The sequence below is a fragment of the Dipodomys merriami genome, unplaced genomic scaffold (genome assembly GCF_024711535.1).
Source record: "Dipodomys merriami isolate MVZ:Mamm:240054 unplaced genomic scaffold, mDipMer1.0.p SCAF_36, whole genome shotgun sequence".
NCBI lineage: Eukaryota > Metazoa > Chordata > Mammalia > Rodentia > Heteromyidae > Dipodomys > Dipodomys merriami.
In genome coordinates, this window is record NW_027205159.1 from 6,559,897 (window position 1) to 6,578,217 (window position 18,321).

Sequence of the window (18,321 nt, forward strand, 5' to 3'; positions counted from 1 at the left end):
ATGTCCACCATAAAACTCAGATACTAAGGCCCTGGATTCCAGCCCCTACCACTCACGCCTGGGCTACATGACCTATGCCCAGGGCCTCTATTTGTCCTTCTCTATTCTAAGACTTCCTGGCCTAAGACCCCATGGGGCACTTGGAAAATTGACATTAGGCCCACAAAGCAGAGGCTGGGTCAGAATATACCTGCTTTAGAGCATATGAGATTCCACTACTCAGCCATTCAGGAGCAACTATGTGTTCCCCAGCTCATTCCAGGGCCCAGAAGAAACAGCTCAGCGCAGTTCACCTGTAAAGATCCAGAGTCCTTTAGATCCCTTCTCCACAGCTTTATGCTCCTCCATTTGGCTAACATCTGGAGCAGCAGAGAAAGTTTGAGTTTGACCTCACTGTCTGCTCTTTTATGACCCTGGGAAAATTACACTGACTTGAGCTCCAATTTCCTTATCTGTAAGATGAAGACAATAATGCCCGACCCATAGGTTGATGAGGAAAAAAGGAGATAACAGTTGGGCAATGTCCACCTACATGGGCCTTTTGGATGTAATCATGAATCTTCTCACAGAGGATCATGGGAACTAAGTTGGATCAGGAACAGAATCCAAATCATTGTCATCTGCTGGATATATGAAGAGGGATGTTTTCACATGGGCCAATTTCCTATAGAACTAGGTTTTTGAGGTGGAAGGAGGTGGCAGCTAGAGGGTTGGTTGAGAACCCTCACTGAACATGGCTCCTTGGTACCAACCTATAGGAATTAGTCTATGACTCATGCCTATAATCCTAGCTACTTGGGAGATTGAGATCTAGAAGATGGTGATTCAAAGCCAGTCTACCAGACTTCATCTTCAAAAAATATAACCAACTATACTCTGGTTTCTCTTCAGTTCCTATAAATCTTTCACCTTTTACGAAAAATATAACCAGCAAAAAGCCACGGTAGAGGCATGGCTCACGTGGTAGAACACCAGTCAAGCAAACCAAACAAGCCCAAGCCCTTGAGTTAAAGTCCTAGTACATCTGATAGTAATATGTAGCCCTGGAATAGCAAGCTTCAAATGCAAACAGTATTCAAGGACACCTGTCTGCCGTGGTCATGAAGACTAAGGTCAATCACTGTCCTTCAGACTCCCCTTACAAACAACTGTACATATGATAACTTGGACAAACTCCTTGGGATATTGGACACTTATCATAACCCAGCAAACCACTTCTTCAACCCCTTGGCCAGCCTGTTTCTTCTTACCCTAGTGTTTTCCTTTCGCTCCTGAAGCTTGAAATACCTAGCCTTTGTTGTGCTAAACCGGGAGATAAAAAGTAGGAAGAATTGCAAGTCCTATGAGGGAAATAATTTGCCAAACAAAGATTGGAATTTGCAGGTAAATCATTTTCCCTACCTCCTTCACCTTCCACAGCCTACCTTGAGTCTTGATTGCTCAGGCTGTGGGAAGATGGTATCTGCATCAGTTTTCTCTAGCTGATATAAAAACTTACTATAAGCTTGGTAGCTGAAAACAACAGATGCATATTAGCTTACAGCTCTGAAAGCTGAATCTTCAGACATTGTCACTGGATCAGAGCAGAATGCTGGAAGGACTCTGCTTCCTCCAGAGGCTCCAGGGCAAATTCCTTCCTTGCCTTGCTCAGGTACTGGTGGCTACAGCAATCCTTGTCTCATGAGAACATCATGCCACTGTCCTTCATCATACTACCTTCTCTCCTGAGAGTTAGATATGCCTTATCTCCCTTTCATTGGACCCAACCTATAATTCAATACTCCTTTCAAACTTATTCACATCAGTAAAGTTTGTGCCATGCAAGATGACATCTAATGGTTCCCAGGACCAGTGTTTAACCTAGCACATACAGACAATCCATAAATCAGCTAGTGCTATGAATTAAATCATGTGTGTGTGTGTGTGTGTGTGCAAGCACACGCACACCCACACGCAGTGCACAAATACTGGGGCTTCAACCCAGGGCCTTGCTTTCTTCTGGCTTTTTCCACTCAAGACTAGCACACAACCGTTTGCAACACACATCTACTTCTGACTTTTATAGTGGTTAATTGGAGATAAGAGTCTCATGGATTTGTCTGGCCAGGATGTGTTCAAATCTTGCTCCTCAGCTCTCAGCCTCCTGAGTAGCTAGGATGAGCCACTGGTACCCAGCGATGAATGGGAACATTTTTTAAATTTTTTAAAATTTTATATTGTCTCACTTTTCATTTTTACTTATTTTTATGTGTGATGTCTTTTTTACTTTTCTTAATTTTTATGGTCTTTTAGTTGTTACACAAATGGGTTACTATTGAACATGTCAGTTTCTATTTAGATTGGATTTTAATGTCCCTCAGAAGCCTTGATTCACAGGCTGGTGATAGTGGAAGGCAGTAGATAGACCCTTCAGGAAGTGAGACCTTGTGAGAGGTCTTTAAGTCTTCAGGCGTGTGTCCTTGAAAGGGACTGTGGGTCCCAGGTTCCCTTCTCTTTTCTCCCTTTTGCATATTGGCTTTTCTCTACTACTCTCTCCCTCCATAATGTTCTGCCTCTCCACAGGCAGAAATGGAACAGGGCCAACGAGTCCTCCACTAAAACCTCTAAAACCATGAGCCAAGAGAAACCTTTCATTTTTACAAATTGATAACTCAGTATTTGCCATAGCAATGGATACTAGACTCATACTACTATCCTTCATGCCTGATCGTGGCCACACCCTTGTAGTTGCTCCTTTCATAATTCAGCCACAATTCCCTTTTCCCAGACTCCAACGCTGAGCCTGAACTCTGCTGAAGTGGTAGCACATGAGGCTTTTCTTAAGTTCCACTTTATGAGAAATCTACAGGTCTAGCCTCAAAGTGCAATCCTCTGGATTTTAGCCTCCTGAGTATATTATAGACATGAGTCACTGTCTCCTGACTCCTCTACACACTCAATCAACATTTTCATCTCAAAAATGCTGGCGGCTCAAACCTGTAGTCCTAAACTACTCAGGAAGTTGAGATCTGATTGAAATGGGTTCAAGCCAGCCCAGGCAGGGAAGTCTGTGAGACTCTATCTCCAATTAACCATCAAAAAGCAAGAAGTGGATCTGATTATTTCTTTGTTGCTTTGTATGTCCCTCCCCCACAGTGTAACCCCCCGCTTTCACTTTATTTGATGTCAGTATAACATGTGGAGGAGACGGGGACAAACAAGTCGTTTAAGGATTCAGGTGGACCTGTTGCAACAATGAGAAGTACAAAATGTCATGTCAAAACCAGCTTTACAATGTCGGTGAGGGGGGGGAGGGGGGTATAATTGGGTGGGGGGAGGGGGGAGGCTGGGAAGGGAGGTGAAGGGTAAACAAAGGAGGAGGCTGCAATGCTTGGTAAGAAATGTATGCATTATCCTGCCAATGTAATTGGAACCCCTCTGTACAGTATGTTCTCAAATAAAATAAAATTAAATTAAAAAAAAAAAAAAGAAGTGGGCCGGGCGCCGGTGGCTCACGCCTGTAATCCTAGCTACTCAGGAGGCTGAGATCTGAGGATCGCGGTTCAAAGCCAGCCCGGGCAGGAGAGACCGTGAGACTCCTATCTCCAATAAACCACTAGAAAACCGGAAGTGGCGCTGTAGCTCAAGTGGTAGAGCGCTCGCCTTGAGCTGAAGAGCTGAGGGACAAGCGCCCAGGCCCAGAGTTCAAGCCCCACAACCACCAAAAAAAAAAGAAGTGGATCTGAAGCTAAAATGGCAAAGAATCTGAATGAAGATAATTTAATAACATTACCAGGCAAGTCCACCCCTGGCCTGGTAACTATAACTCCTAAGGATGAGTGCATGTTCTAATGGTGGAAGTAATAGTAGCAGTTGTAATGTTCTAAAATTTCCAAAAGACTGCCTTCCAGAACATGGCTTAATCATGAAGAGGTTTGTACACTGAGGAAATGGTCATCTATAGCAATGGGATTTTAGGCTGTATAAATGTTTACTAGACATAGTTTAGCTAGACAATTCATACTAGATCATTTCTCTAATATGGGTTCCCTTTGTTTTCCATACAAATCCTAACTTTCTAGTATTCCTAGCCTAAGGGATGTCCCTCTTTAGTTGCATCTACAATCTGCTACCTACATTCTTCTGTCCTCTCGTTGTTTTGCACCTAGACATGTGTAAACACTGGAAAAATATGTGACTTTATAGAATAGATATTTGTTAGCTTTCCATTACTGTAACAAGGAACTTGGATCAACTTAAAACAAGTAGAATTTCATTTCAGTTCATGGATTTGAAGGTTTCTGTCCATGTCTGGGTGGCTCAGTTGCTTTTGAATCTGTGGCAAAGTAGCACATCGAGTCATCACTTAATGACTGGAATGAAAGAGAGAGAGGGAAAGCCTTTGGTCTCTAACTCCCTCTCAAGTGCATACCCTCATTGACCAGAAGACCTTCCACTAGGCCCCGCCTCATAAAAGTTTCACCACATCCCAACACCACCACACTGGAGAGCAAGCCTAAACGGGGCCTTTGTAGGACATTCCAGACCTGGAGGACAGCAGGCAGGATGGCTCTTCCTCATCCATCTCACCTACTTCCCCCTACTTCACATCATAAGTAAGAGCCAAGTCCTTGGACAGCACATGGGAAACATGAGGCAGAATGTATGTACTTCTGAAGGATTCTAGCCACAGGAGTGCAAGAACAAAATGATTTGAAGAGTCTTTATATAGTCTCAAGCTTGATCCCTGGAAAAGTCAGTCTTTTCCAGCTCATTGCCAGTTCGTACATAATATTGAATAATGAATAAATGAATGATTTAAGAAAAACTAACATTTTTGTTGTTCCTGATGCAGTATTGGGGATCTAGCCTAGGCATGCTAGGAAATGCTCTGCCATAAGCCGTACCCCACCCCCACCCCAAGCCAGGACTAGACATTCCTGAAACCATGGAACACAAATGATACAGAGAAGCACTGTGGGCTACTAGAATGGACAGGTACTTGAAGCCTGGGAGGTTCTCAGTTCTTCTGTTCTCAGTTCTTCTGTTCTACTACTATTTGATCTTGGACATGCTACCAAAGTCCCATTCTTCATGTGCCAAGTTGAGCAAAAAAACAAAAACAAAAAAACAAAAAAAAACACTAATGTTTTCATAGATAAGACATGAGCTATAAAGACAGCAGCTTGTGATTTAGAATACACGTGGACTCACATTCTCTCACTTAATCCTCCCAACCATTGGTTAGTGGCAAAGGTTGTCCATCTTCGGGGTATTTGAGGCTAGAAGCTGAAGTCTGCAATACTGATCACAAAGTATTAATGTAATTATTAAAGGTGCACTCCATGCCAGCACTTTCTGCCTTATAGCTGCACCTTCTGCTCCAGGTAGCAGTCAGAGAGAGGCAGCTGAGATCCACGACTTGATCCACACCAGAATCTTTTCTTTAAACACAGTTTCTTGTTTTAAACCTCTCTTGCTTCCTGCATTTCACATAGCTTCTCTGAACAAGTATGACATTAACACATTTCCAAAGCCCCTGAGCACTTTTTTGAAATAAGTATTATTAGCGTTCATACAAGGCGATGGAGTTATAAAAGGAAAACCCTCTATCATAGGTTACTTAGTAAACATTCAGTGAGTTGGACAAAGGGCATCAGGTATGTAAATTGGTTCAGGAAAGGACCATAAATATTTTAGGTTCCATAGGCCACAGCCCTCAATGCTATGATGCATAATCAGCCATAGACAATACACAAAACAGTGGGCATGTCTGTGCACCAATAAGACTTTATTTATAAGCACAGGCAACAAGTAGATGTAACCTCCAGGAGCCTTGTTTGTTATCCCTTAAGACAACATCACCTTCGAGAAAAAAGTCTTGTCAGACATCATTGTCACACTTCCTGTTTGAGGTAGGAGGACCTTGACCACCCTTGATGAATGCATGCATCCAGGCACCTTGCCCTTTTCCTCTGCTCTCCTTCAATAAGCTCCAACTGGCAGAAGAGAGGTGGGACCTTGGTCCTTCATTCCCAATTTTTCTGAAAGACAAACAGGGGCAGAGATTAAAACCAGATCCAAGTCTTTGTGCCCTGCTCTGCATATCAAGTACTCACTTCCCTTCAGACTGTACAGAGCTAGCTATACACACACCTTTGTAAAGAAGCAGAAGTGTTCTTTCACTTAGCTGTCTTTTTGTGAGAGAGTGAAATAGGGGCCGAGGGGCCGCAAGGTCCTTATAAAATGCTGGCTGAAAGGAAATAATGCTCCTTGGCACCAGACAGTCTTTCTCATGTGAAGCTACATGATCATTTTCTATTTTGTTTTCCAAGCACCTATGGCACTCATCCATGTGTTAGGCTAATAACTGCATGAATCTAGTTAAAAGGAACCAAGCAATTATTTTAATTAGATGAGAACAAAAAATAACACTCCTGGCTTCTGTTTTAAGGGGCAAGGAGGAAGTAGTCAGGGTTCCAAAAGATCCCACAAAATATTTTTGTGAAAGGAAAAATAATTAAGGCCAAATTTAGAATGTACTTGCAATAAATGGGCCAAATAACATGAATGGCCCCACTGTGCAGCCAGGACCCATTCATATAGAAGAGCCACAGAAAGTCCATTTTCATGTGATAGCATTTTGAAGGGATAGCCAATTTTACCACGTGAAAGAGAATGTCTAGTAGAGACTTTAATGATCCTTGTGAATCCATCACACAACCACTTACAGAGTTTCTGTGTAAACTCTTTTATTAATAAGAGAAAGGGGAATGATCTTGGTCAAGTTGCCTTTTAAGCAAGATTATTTCCATTTGAATTCTTGCTCAAATTTGTTTCTCTGGGGAAATATACTTAGATTATACCCATAGATAATCTAGTCTATTCTTTAAAAAAAAAAAAAAAAAAAGCAGATTCCACCAACAGAAGGTTTTAATCACTGCACTGAACTCAAATAGAAAGAGAATGTAGCTACATACTTTCCATAGTCTTGCCCTTCTTGGTCATGGCATTTGGGCTATTTTCTTCCATACCAGGCTTCCAATAGAAGATGAAATAAAACTCCAAACAATCAGCTAATTGCTGTTATTCCTGCTGGATCTATAAATGTTTAGTGAGCACCTGTTACTTACAAGCTCATAAATGGGTATACAAAGATGATTAACATCTACCTTCTGCCTACAAAGAGGTAGCTGTCTAGCTACACACAGAGACTAAGCCCTGGACAGAAAGGAGACTCAACAACCTTAGTTTTGTACAGTCAAGGACATCTAGACTGAGCTTAGCTGAAAATACAGCTGAAGAATAAAAAGCCAAAGTCTATGATCAAGAAAGCAAAATATAGCCAGGTACTGTGGTCTGAATCTTGGCATTCTCTTAAAATATCTGTGTTATAGACCAACACTTAAGGTCATGGTACCAAGAAGTGGAGTCTTTGGAAAGTGATTAAGTTATGAGTACTTCCCCCATGAATAAGGTTAGTACCCTCTTTAAAAAAGCTCAAGTGCATTCCCTTGCCCCTCCTGCCATGTTAAGAGACAGAAAAAAAAACCACCATCTATAAAGTCTTTACCAGATATAAATAATACAGGCACTTTGATCTTGGACTTAAGGCTCTAGATTTGGTTCCCAGCACCACAAAAAAAAAAACAAAAGTAAAGCAAAAAACAAAATATCATTAAGTCACCCAGTCCAACGTACGTTATTAAGCTTTCTCAATGGGCTGGAATAGCAGGTCATAGAAGAATATGTGCCATATTGATGAGCCTAGATTCATCTCCCAGAGCAATGCAAAGCCATCACACAGTTTTAGCAAAACAGTTAACACAGCCAGACTTCTATTTTAGAGCAAGAAACTGAACAACTGAGGAAAAGATAAAATGTAGATCAGACAGTCCACTAATGCCCATAGCCCAGATTAGAGGGGATGATAGGCTGGCCCTGAACTGGGACAATGGTAAGTAAGAAAGGAGAAATGGGTAAGGTATGAATGATAGAGATAGTATGGAAAGAAATTAAAAACACACACACCAAAAAACCCCTCCAGAACAGTGACTGAAGGGGTCAAGAGTCAGAAATAAAATTAGCTTTGAAGATTCTCAGTGAAGATCGGATGTTTTATCTGAATTCCTGTCACAAATCCAAAAAGACCTTTGATACATCTTATAGGTTCTCTTTTAAACCCAGGATGGATCTTGCTTGTGGGTTCCAGGATTGAAATGCAGTAACAAATTCCAGCTATGGACACATGCATGTATTCCTGCATGCCAGATGGAAATCCCAACAAATGGCATTTTCTTTTCTTCACAAAACCAGCTCCCTGTTAGAAGTCTAAGTTAAAATGTACAGAAACCTGAAGGGAAACAAAATGGTATACAAGTGCTCAAGACCAACTATACCCATGTATACTTACTAAATTTATGTAATAGATTCATATATGTTTTTATTTTACGAGGCAATTGAGTTTGACAATATAATCAACAATGATATTGTAGCAAAAAGAAATTTATAGTTGAGTTTAATTCATATTGCTGTAAAAACATTTTAATATCATCCAAACACATAAAATAGATACATCACAACCAAGTTGGATTTAGTACAAAATACAAGACTATTTTAATGTTTAAAAAAACAAATAATTCACATTCATGTAACAAATACTAAAAATTGGGTAAGTGTTGCCATAAGTAAGCAATATTTAAATTACAACTGAAGAACATCAAGGAAACAAAGTCTTTTCCATTAATGGTACATTATATGTGGGTATTAATGGTGAGGGAAAAAATGATTGAAACCTCACACCATACCCAGAAAGCAACATCACAGGCTGAGACACATGCTTCGGTTCTCTCTATTCTTCATATCTGAGGCCTCAGTAAGATTTTACTTTTAAAGTTTAAGATGTTTATTTTCATTTTCTTGCCTAAAGTAAATGAAGGGGATTCCATTGCTATGGCAAGATACCCGAAGCTAGGAAAGAGAAAAGGCAATTTGGAGAGTCAAGAGCAAGGCCACTGGCATCCATTCAGCTCGAGATGAAGGCTTCCTGCATCTAAATGCAGGAGCATGTGCAAAAGGGAGCGAGCACACACTTAGTAAGACAGGAGGCCAGAATAAGAGGGTCCAGTCTTGCTCTTTTATGACAACTCTCAAAGAAACTATGTTAATCCCCAACCTTTCACTAAACCTCACCTCATAAAGGGCAGCACCCCCCAATGACCCAATAATCTTCCACTAGGCTCCACCTCCTGAAGGTCCCACCAGCATCACAATATTGAGGACCAAGATTCCAATATGAACCTTTTGAAGATGTACTCAATTCTTAGCCAAATCCTAGCAGAATGTCTTCGTTAAAATCTGTTATTAATTGGGTGACTGACTTATTCGTACCTGTGTTCATTGCATTGCCCTGATGTCAATTACAAAAAAGCAGAAACTAGGAAGAACAAGGCATATTACTTGCGACCAGTCAAACTAGGAAAAAAGAGAATGTCTTCACTATGAGCAAGTATGAAGAACAAGTTGGGCTTAAGAAATTAATGATGCATGAGAAGGAGGAAGAGGGAAAGGAAGAAAAGAAGGAGGAGGTGGTGGTGGAAGGAGAGAAGGGGAAAGAAAAGGAAAAGGAGAAAGGGGAGGAGGGAGAGGAGAAGTGGGGGGAGGGACAGATAGAGAATGGTAAGGGCCCAATGTATAAAATAATGACAGTAAAGCCAGGCACCAATGGCTCCTGCCTGTAATCCCAGCTACTCAGATGGCTGAGACCTGAGGATTATGATTCAAAGCCAGCCAAGGCAGGAAAGTCTGTGAGGCTCTTATCTCCAATTAGCCATGGAAAAGCTGGAAGTAGAGCTCTGGCTCACGTGGTAGAACAGTAGCCTTGAGCACAAATGCTCAGAAACAGCACCCAGGCTCTGGGTTTAAGCCGCAAGACCAGCAAAATATTAATAATAGTAATGATAACAACAACAACAATAATAGTAATGAAGAGGCTGCTGGAGGCTTATGTATGTTGACTCCTATATAAAATAAGGCTGGCCTACGATAAAATGTTTCCTTACAAGTGTATAACTAACCTGTAGATAAGAGTTACTAAAACTCAATTTCTCCCTCAAAAAAAATAAAATAAAATAAAAGATGAGCTGTTGTGGTCGCATTATCTGCAATTATACAGACCAGAGTTTTTGTTACCTCTGCCTCCAGACAAAAACTGATGGCCCAGCTGGGGTCAGGAGAGAAATTTTCCCTTTGGTGTTATATTTCACAGATCCTGTTATCTAATATTGAACAAGTCTCAGCACTGCAGAGTATTTGCGCTTCCACTCAGGGGCACCTGACTCAGGAATCCAGGATGCACTACTGAAGCAGGCTATTGTTTTAATCCAAGATGGGAGCACCTGGAGGCCTGTATTTAAGCAACATCTTGTGTTTTCAAAAGGTAAATACAATGAACATAATCAAAATTGGTCCTAACACTACTGTTTTTACATCAACAATCCATAAATATATGAAAGAACTCAATCTATGTGTGAAATAAACAGACGGCTATGCCTACACTAAGTTCATTCAAAAGACAGTGCTATAATTTAGCAGCTCAGATTTCAGTTGTATTTCAAGGTATGAAACATTATGGAAAAGGTAGATATTATTCATCAAAGTGATTGTCCTATGCACTTGTATTCCTTATATAATTTATTTTTTTCGGGGCTTTTTACTTCAAAGAAATCACTACCTAATGACATTTCAGACTTTAGAAAATTTTTTCCTGATAGCACACTGGAATTCCCTCAGGGATAGAATTGTGAATAAGTGGATTTTTTTAAAGATCATTAGCAGATATTACAAACCAATTCAAACTGAGCATTTTCTTTGCAAATTACCTCTAACTTTTAAAGCCATTGGAGAAAAAAAAAAGACAGTGAGTGATTTAATTTACTTAACCTGTCTACAAATTGCAACTTTGTACTCTACCGGCGATTGCATTTCCAACTATCTCTAACTATCTTTAATAGAGATACTTTTCTGAATTATCACAGTGGATGAGTGATATTGCAGAAGAGCTACGGTTATGCCTTGTATTTAGTAGGTTGCCTTGGAATTGAGAATATTTATTCTATTGATATATTTAAAGCAAAATCAGAGCTTTGCACTGTGTATAACTGGCTTAGTTAAAACTCTATAGTAATTAAAAGGTTTGGCATCCCCTGAGTAGGTGGATTGTGGACCTTTGGTAGTGGATTTTAGGCTTTTTGGAGAGAAAGAGGGGAACTCTTTTATTTAATGATCAAACCATAGTTTGCAGGCTAAAGAGCTAATATTTGGGGTGAGAAACACCTTTATTCTGGAATATATCAGGTCTGATTCTTATTTGCATCAACACCCCGTAGTGTATGTTTTCTATTCAAAGAACTCCCGTGGACTTCAAAGGAAGTTGCCTGCAAGGACCAGCTACGTGGGAGTTCTGACAGGTTCCAGAGCAGACCCAGAGCCAGGAGAAACCATGCCAAATGCTGGTCACATTGGAGCCCCCAAACCATGTCACAAAATTAAAGGGAGTCCCCTACCTATGCCATCCCACCGTGCCCGTGTGACACATCCCCAGGCTTGCCAACCACCGTGCTGGCTTCTCTACTACTTATAAATATTTGATGAGTGGAGCTCCATTTATAAGAAAATATGTTAATAAGAATCTTCTTTGAAACTGGTGTCCAATGCAGACTTTAAAAGGCTCATTGTTTGAGGTACCAGAGGTTGTCTTTTATTTTTCTTTTTTAAAGTGCAAAGTCAATTTAGCACAAACCAAACAAAGGAATTTCATACCCCTTTAAATGTCCCAACAGCAAATGGGTAAGCTTCTACTCCCAAGAATGTTCGTTTGGGGAAGGAATAATTCAATTATGAAGGGTAAAGTTAAGGGGATAGAAACATACTTGAATGTCTCTTGTGCCAGGTTATTGTAATTCCTCACTTTTAATCCTCCCAATAGGTTATGAGGTAAATGGTATTACCCCATTTTGAAGGTGATAAAATGAGCTTTAAAGAGAGCATGTGAATTATGTATTTCAAAGACTCATAACTAGAAGCACAAAGCCAGGTATGGAACTCAGATCTACCCAGCAACAAAGACCTTAAGTCCCTCTGCCACACACTAATTCCCAGGTGATTTCAATGAGAAGTTCACTCTATTTTTGTGCCAGTCCTGGGGGCTTGAACTCAGGGCCTGATACTCTTACTGAACTTTTCTGATCATGCTGGCATTCTACCAACTTGAGCCATACTCTGCTTCCAGCTTTTTGGTGGTTAATTGGAAACAAGATTCTCACAGACCTGCTTGCCCAGGTTGACTTCAAAATTTGATCCTCAGATCTCAGCCTCCTGAGTATCTAAGATTACATGCATGAGTCACCAGCACCCAGCTGATGGCTTAAAATTCCTCATTTTTTCATATGCTTGTTTCATGATGATGATGATGATGATGATGATGATGATGATGATGATATAGCTAGCTGCTCCAAGAGGTTACAATTCAGTAAGTCAGTTTATGAATAAAATACTTCTTGATCAATGTCACCCCTTCCATCATGCTCCCCTATTTTCCTCCTCCATCCCTACCCAGTTTTTAAATATTGTATATTGACTATAATGACTGCATTCACTTACCTCCCTCCATTCATGTCAGTTTGTCATTCTTACATGGGGATAGAACTCACAGACCATGGATTCCTTTGACAAACTCAGACAATGTATCCTATACTTTACACTGACTCTTAAATCCTCAGAGGTAACCAGAGAACCCTATCAGGAAACGCAAACTCATAATTTGTATGGAGATTTACATCAGGTGGTCTAATGTAACATGTTTGTCACAAAACACTATCAAGACTGGTGAAACTCAGACAGTAAGGGGTGATCCTAATGAACACAACAAATTTCCTCAGAGAGTTCAAGTTCAAGGCAGAGTTCAAGGGTCCAAGGCAATAGAAGCTCCAAATACTGTGGACAGGTAGCACATCCAAAATCATCACAGCCACAAATCTGTAAGTGTTTGGCATGAGGATTAAAGCTCCTGTTGATCACTTTGGCCCATGTGCCAAAGTAATCAGAGAGCCCTGATTACTTCTTGGATGTGGGTAGTCAATCATCATTGAGGGAGATTAGAGATACTGGGTCTCCTTTCTACCCTGTGAGCACACAGCACTATGAGCTAAAAGCATCCAAGCAGTGAGGAGGTGGTTATGGCCACCTGTAAGCTCCTTCCGGTCTACCACAGACTTTTCCATCCAGGTCTTCGGAGGTCACTGGAAGAAGTCCAAACAATTACTAGTGTGGTCACTGTGAACATTTTGCCTTGGGCTCACAGAAAGCTTCCTAGAGTGGAGACAGGCGTCCAGGGAGTGCGCCTGTGATCTTGTCAAATCTTTCATCTCCTCTCTGAAGGCCAATGATTTTATTTTCTACACACTGATAATTAATTTGTTAAGGAATCCGCTTGCTCTGAAGAGTTACCAGTGGGATCTTACTGGGGAATAGACACAACAGAGGCAATATGAAGACCTACTCTTCTTAGCACACTGGGTCAACAAGATAGATGGAGGTCCATCTGTAAAAACACTTCATTGGGTCTGTGCAGTGAGAACATCTCGGGACCATTTCCTCTAACTGCTGGCATGGGGCTAAACACAAACCTTGTATTCTCATCGTTTAGCTGTCTTTCAGTGAAAATTAGATGGAGTAAATTTTCATTTAACAGACGTCAAAACCAGGATTTAAAGAGAAAGTAACCAGCTACTCATAACTCCAGTTACTCAAGAAAATAAGATCAGGAAGATCAAAGTTTGAGACCAGCCTGGATAAAAAGTTAGTGAGACTCCTCCCATCTCAACCAATAAACCGGGCATGGTGTTCCACACCTGTCAATCTAGTTCTATGGGAGGCATAAATAGGAAGATAGGGGTCAGAGGTCCAGGTCTGCCCAGGGGAAATGTGAGTTCTTATTCAAGAAATAACAAAGGCCAAAACAATGGTTCAAGTGGTATAGTATCTGCTTAGCAAGTGTAAGGCCCTGAGCTCAAACTTCAGTCCTGACCAAAAAAATTACTAATGAATGAAGAGATAAATAAGTAGAAGGATAGATGCCAGATAGATGGATAGACAGACAGACAGACAGACAGACAGACAGACAGACAGACAGACAGACAGACAGACAGACAGATAGATAGATAGATAGATAGATAGATAGATAGATAGATAGATAGATAGATAGATAGATAGATAGATAGATAGATAGATAGATAGATAGATAATAGTAGATAGAAAAATAGACTTTTTTTTGGTCAGTCGTGGGGCCTGTACTCTGGGCTTGGGTGCTGTCCCTCAGCAATTCATCTCAAGGCTAGTGCTCTTCAACTTGAGCCGCAGTGCCACTTCCAGCTTTTTCTGCTTATATGGTGCTGAGGAGTTCAACCCAGGGCCTCATGCATATAAGGCAAGCACTCTACCACTGAGCCACCTTCCCAGCCCAAAAAATAGACAGATTTTTAAAAGCCTGTTCTGGTGATGAACATCTATAATCCCAGAGACAAACGTTGAAAGATCTAGATCCAAGACTAGCCTGAAAAGCACAAGAGCCAGTTTGAAAAACAAACTAAAAAGCAAAAGGACTTGGGGCTTGGCTCAAGTGATAGAGCACTTGCCTAGTAAGCACAAGACTTACTGAGTTCAAATCTCCATACTCTTGAGAGAAGTTTCTGAGAAAGAATATCCATGTACCAAAGGTACGTTATATTAATTCCGCAAATCTTTCTCCACTAGCTACATCGGGAGATGCTTTATCATTAGGCTGGATTCCTAAATACTGTTTATCTTACCCTAGCACAGAAGAGAAAATCTAATTCTGCATGCCTCTCAGCACATTATTCAGACCTAGCACTTGGCTCACGGTTCTACAAACACCCTAGTCATCCTCCAGTGTGTCCCTGGAATTTCTCTGCCCTCTGTGGTCCCACTGGCCCATTCTCTTCAGTTCTGACTTTGAGAAAAATCCTCTAGTCACAAAGACTTGCTACTACTGCTGATCCAGATCCTCTGTCCCACAGCCAGTGAGTTTCCTTCAATGGCTCTCTAGTCTGGTCCCTGTGGCTTTGGTCCTTCATGTGTCTTCCCTCTCCCTATATCCCTACTGTAGGGAGAGCAGTCATCTCAGCCTCGTTCCTCATTGGCCTGGCACATGAACAACTCAAGAAACAAGAGTTCTGTCTTACCCAGGTAGCTGATTGTTCCTGCATTCCCACCTACACCAGATGCTGAGACAACAAGAATGCCAGTTTGAGGCCAGCCTGGGCAAGACCTTCTCTCATTAAAATGAACAGAATTCAAGAACGTGAGCTAGATGGGAAGAAAAAAATCTCCAATCATTCCTCTTGTCCATGCTCAACTTCTGGACTCTGCAACTGACTGGAACCTCCTCCATGCCAGTCGCTAAGCATACATCATCTGGAGGGAAGGACCAGATCTGCTTCTAGCCACAGATGTGTCCTATATGTTGCTAAGATCTTGCCTGCCAAGGAGGTACTTGCTATGTAAGTATCCCCTGTCATCTGTGTGGAACCCAGGGTTTAGAAGATGATGACCCAGAGCTTAGCTCTGGTTACCTGGGCTACAGAGTAGAAGACAGCAGTTGAAGTCTGTCTTTTCCAAATTAGATCATCATTACAGATGGTAACAAGCGAAATAACACTTTAAAGGGCAAATAAAGCAAAGATAATCATATCTTCAGATTATGCTTTGTCACTACTTTCTTTTTTGGGGGGTCACTGGTGTTTGAATTCGGGGCCTCATGATTGCTAGGCTGTCTGGGTACTACTGAGCCATGTTATGATATTTCCCCACTGGTTGTTTTTAGAATAAGGGCTCACTTCCCATCTATCTCTGCTCATGCCTGAGCCTTAATCCCCCTATTTGTAGGCTTCCCCATCATCTCTGGGATCACAGGTATGTGCAACTATGTCCAGCTTCCCTTCAGGTAGATGGAATATCAAGGACTTTTCTGCTTCTGCTCACCTGGACACACTATCCTGCCAATCTCAGCAGTCTATACAACTTGGGATAGCAAGTGCACGTCACAAAACTCATCTATGAGTTACAAAAGGGGGTCTCTCAGACTTCTCTCTCTCTAGGCTGGCCTTGAACTTCAATTCTCTTGTTCTCAGTTTTGCAAGTAACTAGGATTACAATGTGAGCCACCGGTGCCCAACTCATTACTACTTTCTTAGTAAGTTGAAATTACACAAAGGTCATGCCCGCCATATGACTACATTTAAGTATGGGATACATAACTCATATTGCCTATACTACATACATCTTATATACCATTTTATATAATCAGGGTTGTATTTGTGCTGGAGTTATTTTAGTGGAGCATTTCATCTCTCATTACTCAGTTACTCTGTATGCTTTTCCAAGGCAGCGTTACTCCAGACACTTATTGGAAAGCACAGGTATGCTCCAACCATAGAATCACACCTGTCTTCAGTTTCAGTGACCTCAGTGTCTCGTCATTCTTGCTGCGGCTGCCGCTGCTGTGCCAAATCATGGCTTGAACTCAAGGCCTCTGATTCTCACTGGATTTTTCCAGTTACCGCTGGTGCTCTCACCCCTGAGATACAGTTTCAGTTCACTGGAATGGCTCTTAAAAGGGGCAGCACGGCCCTCGTCCCTCTCACTGGATGGTTTGGGGCAGCTGAGGAAAGGCCAGCCATCCCAACGCCTCACTACCCTAGCTTGTCTCATTCCCTTCTCTTTCTAATTGGCTGGAGTTCTAAACTGCCTGCCCTTGTAGTGTCTCTGACTTAGTCAAGGTCTGAAATTTCCAAAGCCAGCAATCTCTCAGCCAATGGCCACTTTCTCTTTCTCTATAGGTGTCTTTCTCTGCACAACGTATGGCAAGGGGTACCCAAGCCCTCAGTACCCAGTACTCAGTTCATTTATCTTCTTGACTCTTGTCCACCAGGTCACATGACTTTATCCTCATCCTTTGCTTTGCTTTGTAGGTTCAAACATACGGAAATGATTCCCTCAACTAGTTCTTGCATCAACCTGGTGAAATGGTGGCTATCTATCCTCCAGAAGAATCTTAGGAATTGAATGGTGTGCCCACACTAGCGTCTCTGTAGAAAACCTGCTTGAAAATGCACAGTTGTTTTGGAGGAGGTTGGCTGCTAAGACACCTCTCAGTTCTCACACTACCAACTAGAGGCATTTTGCTAGATGAAAAAGGCAATGTGATTTTTTAGAATCCTGCGTAGTGGTGAACTGCTATAGTACCAACTACTTGAGGAGGCTGAGGCAGGAAGGGTCATTTGAGCCCTGGAATAAGAGTTAGAAGCCAACATGGACAACACAGTGAGATCTTGTCTCTGAAATTTAAAAAGATTTTAAAGGCCAGTCTGAGTTGATGATTTCAACAGCAAAAGAAGCTCATCAGGCATTGTTCTTTCCTGTACACAGCAAATGGCCTCCGTGGCTATCCATAGATCCAGTCATGTTTGCCTGTCGTGTGGCCTTGAAACTGGACCCGATAGTGAGCAGAGAGTGGAAAATGGAGAGAATATGTGAATGAGAGCCACTCCCTCCGTGTGTCCTTAGCTATTATGACTTCACGCAAGTGGTAAGGGTATGGGAGAAAGTATCCCAGACATAACCTGTAAGGCCCCACGTGATCCTTTTTTTTTTTTTACATAAGTGACCAGTGACAATTCAGCACAATCTCTTCAAGCATTTCTGATAAGTCTTCAGCCTCCTACTGATATTACTCCCCCCTCCTGCCAGGAGGATGGGAACCTCCCACATATATCAATCAATTCTCCCTGCAAGGAAGCCACCCCCAGGAAGTGGGGCACATGGCACAGTCTAAAATAATAAAAATCCTTGTGTCCTCTAGGGTATCATCTTGTTACCTCCAGGGATCATTGTCATATTCCAAATTAATTCCAGGCATCTGCTTGGAGTTGTTTGTCCCACAAATGATGAAAAAATTGTGCTGATCCTTACCCAGAAGGCCACTTGTGGCCAGTGTCCATTTGGAGACCTGGCTGAGCTTCAGAGGGGAAATAACAGCAAGGCAAACCAGCTATCTCTTGGGGATTGAACCTGTGACCTCATTAGCACAGGGTTCTAATCAACTGAGCCACCAGGCACATACCTCATTGAAGGCACTAAGGCAGTCATTTGTGAAATGTTAATTCTAAGATTAACTACAGATGATGAGAGTTCCTAGCAGGGGAAATGAGATGTGTTCATTCTTGGAAGGAAAATTTAGGTCTTCATGTTTTTTTTGATCCCTCG

The 18,321-nt window shown here is 41.6% G+C and overlaps 1 long non-coding RNA gene across 2 annotated transcripts in view; it reads right to left on the minus strand.

Moving 5' to 3' along the window:
* Positions 1 to 5,751: 5,751 nt before the first annotated feature.
* Positions 5,752 to 18,321, minus strand: part of LOC138804331 (uncharacterized) — a 46,482-nt gene continuing 33,912 nt past the window's right edge. For both annotated transcript variants that reach the window (XR_011365222.1, XR_011365221.1), the window contains exon 2: positions 5,752 to 6,023. This is a non-coding gene — a long non-coding RNA (uncharacterized lncRNA). The remainder of the gene's footprint in view (positions 6,024 to 18,321) is intronic.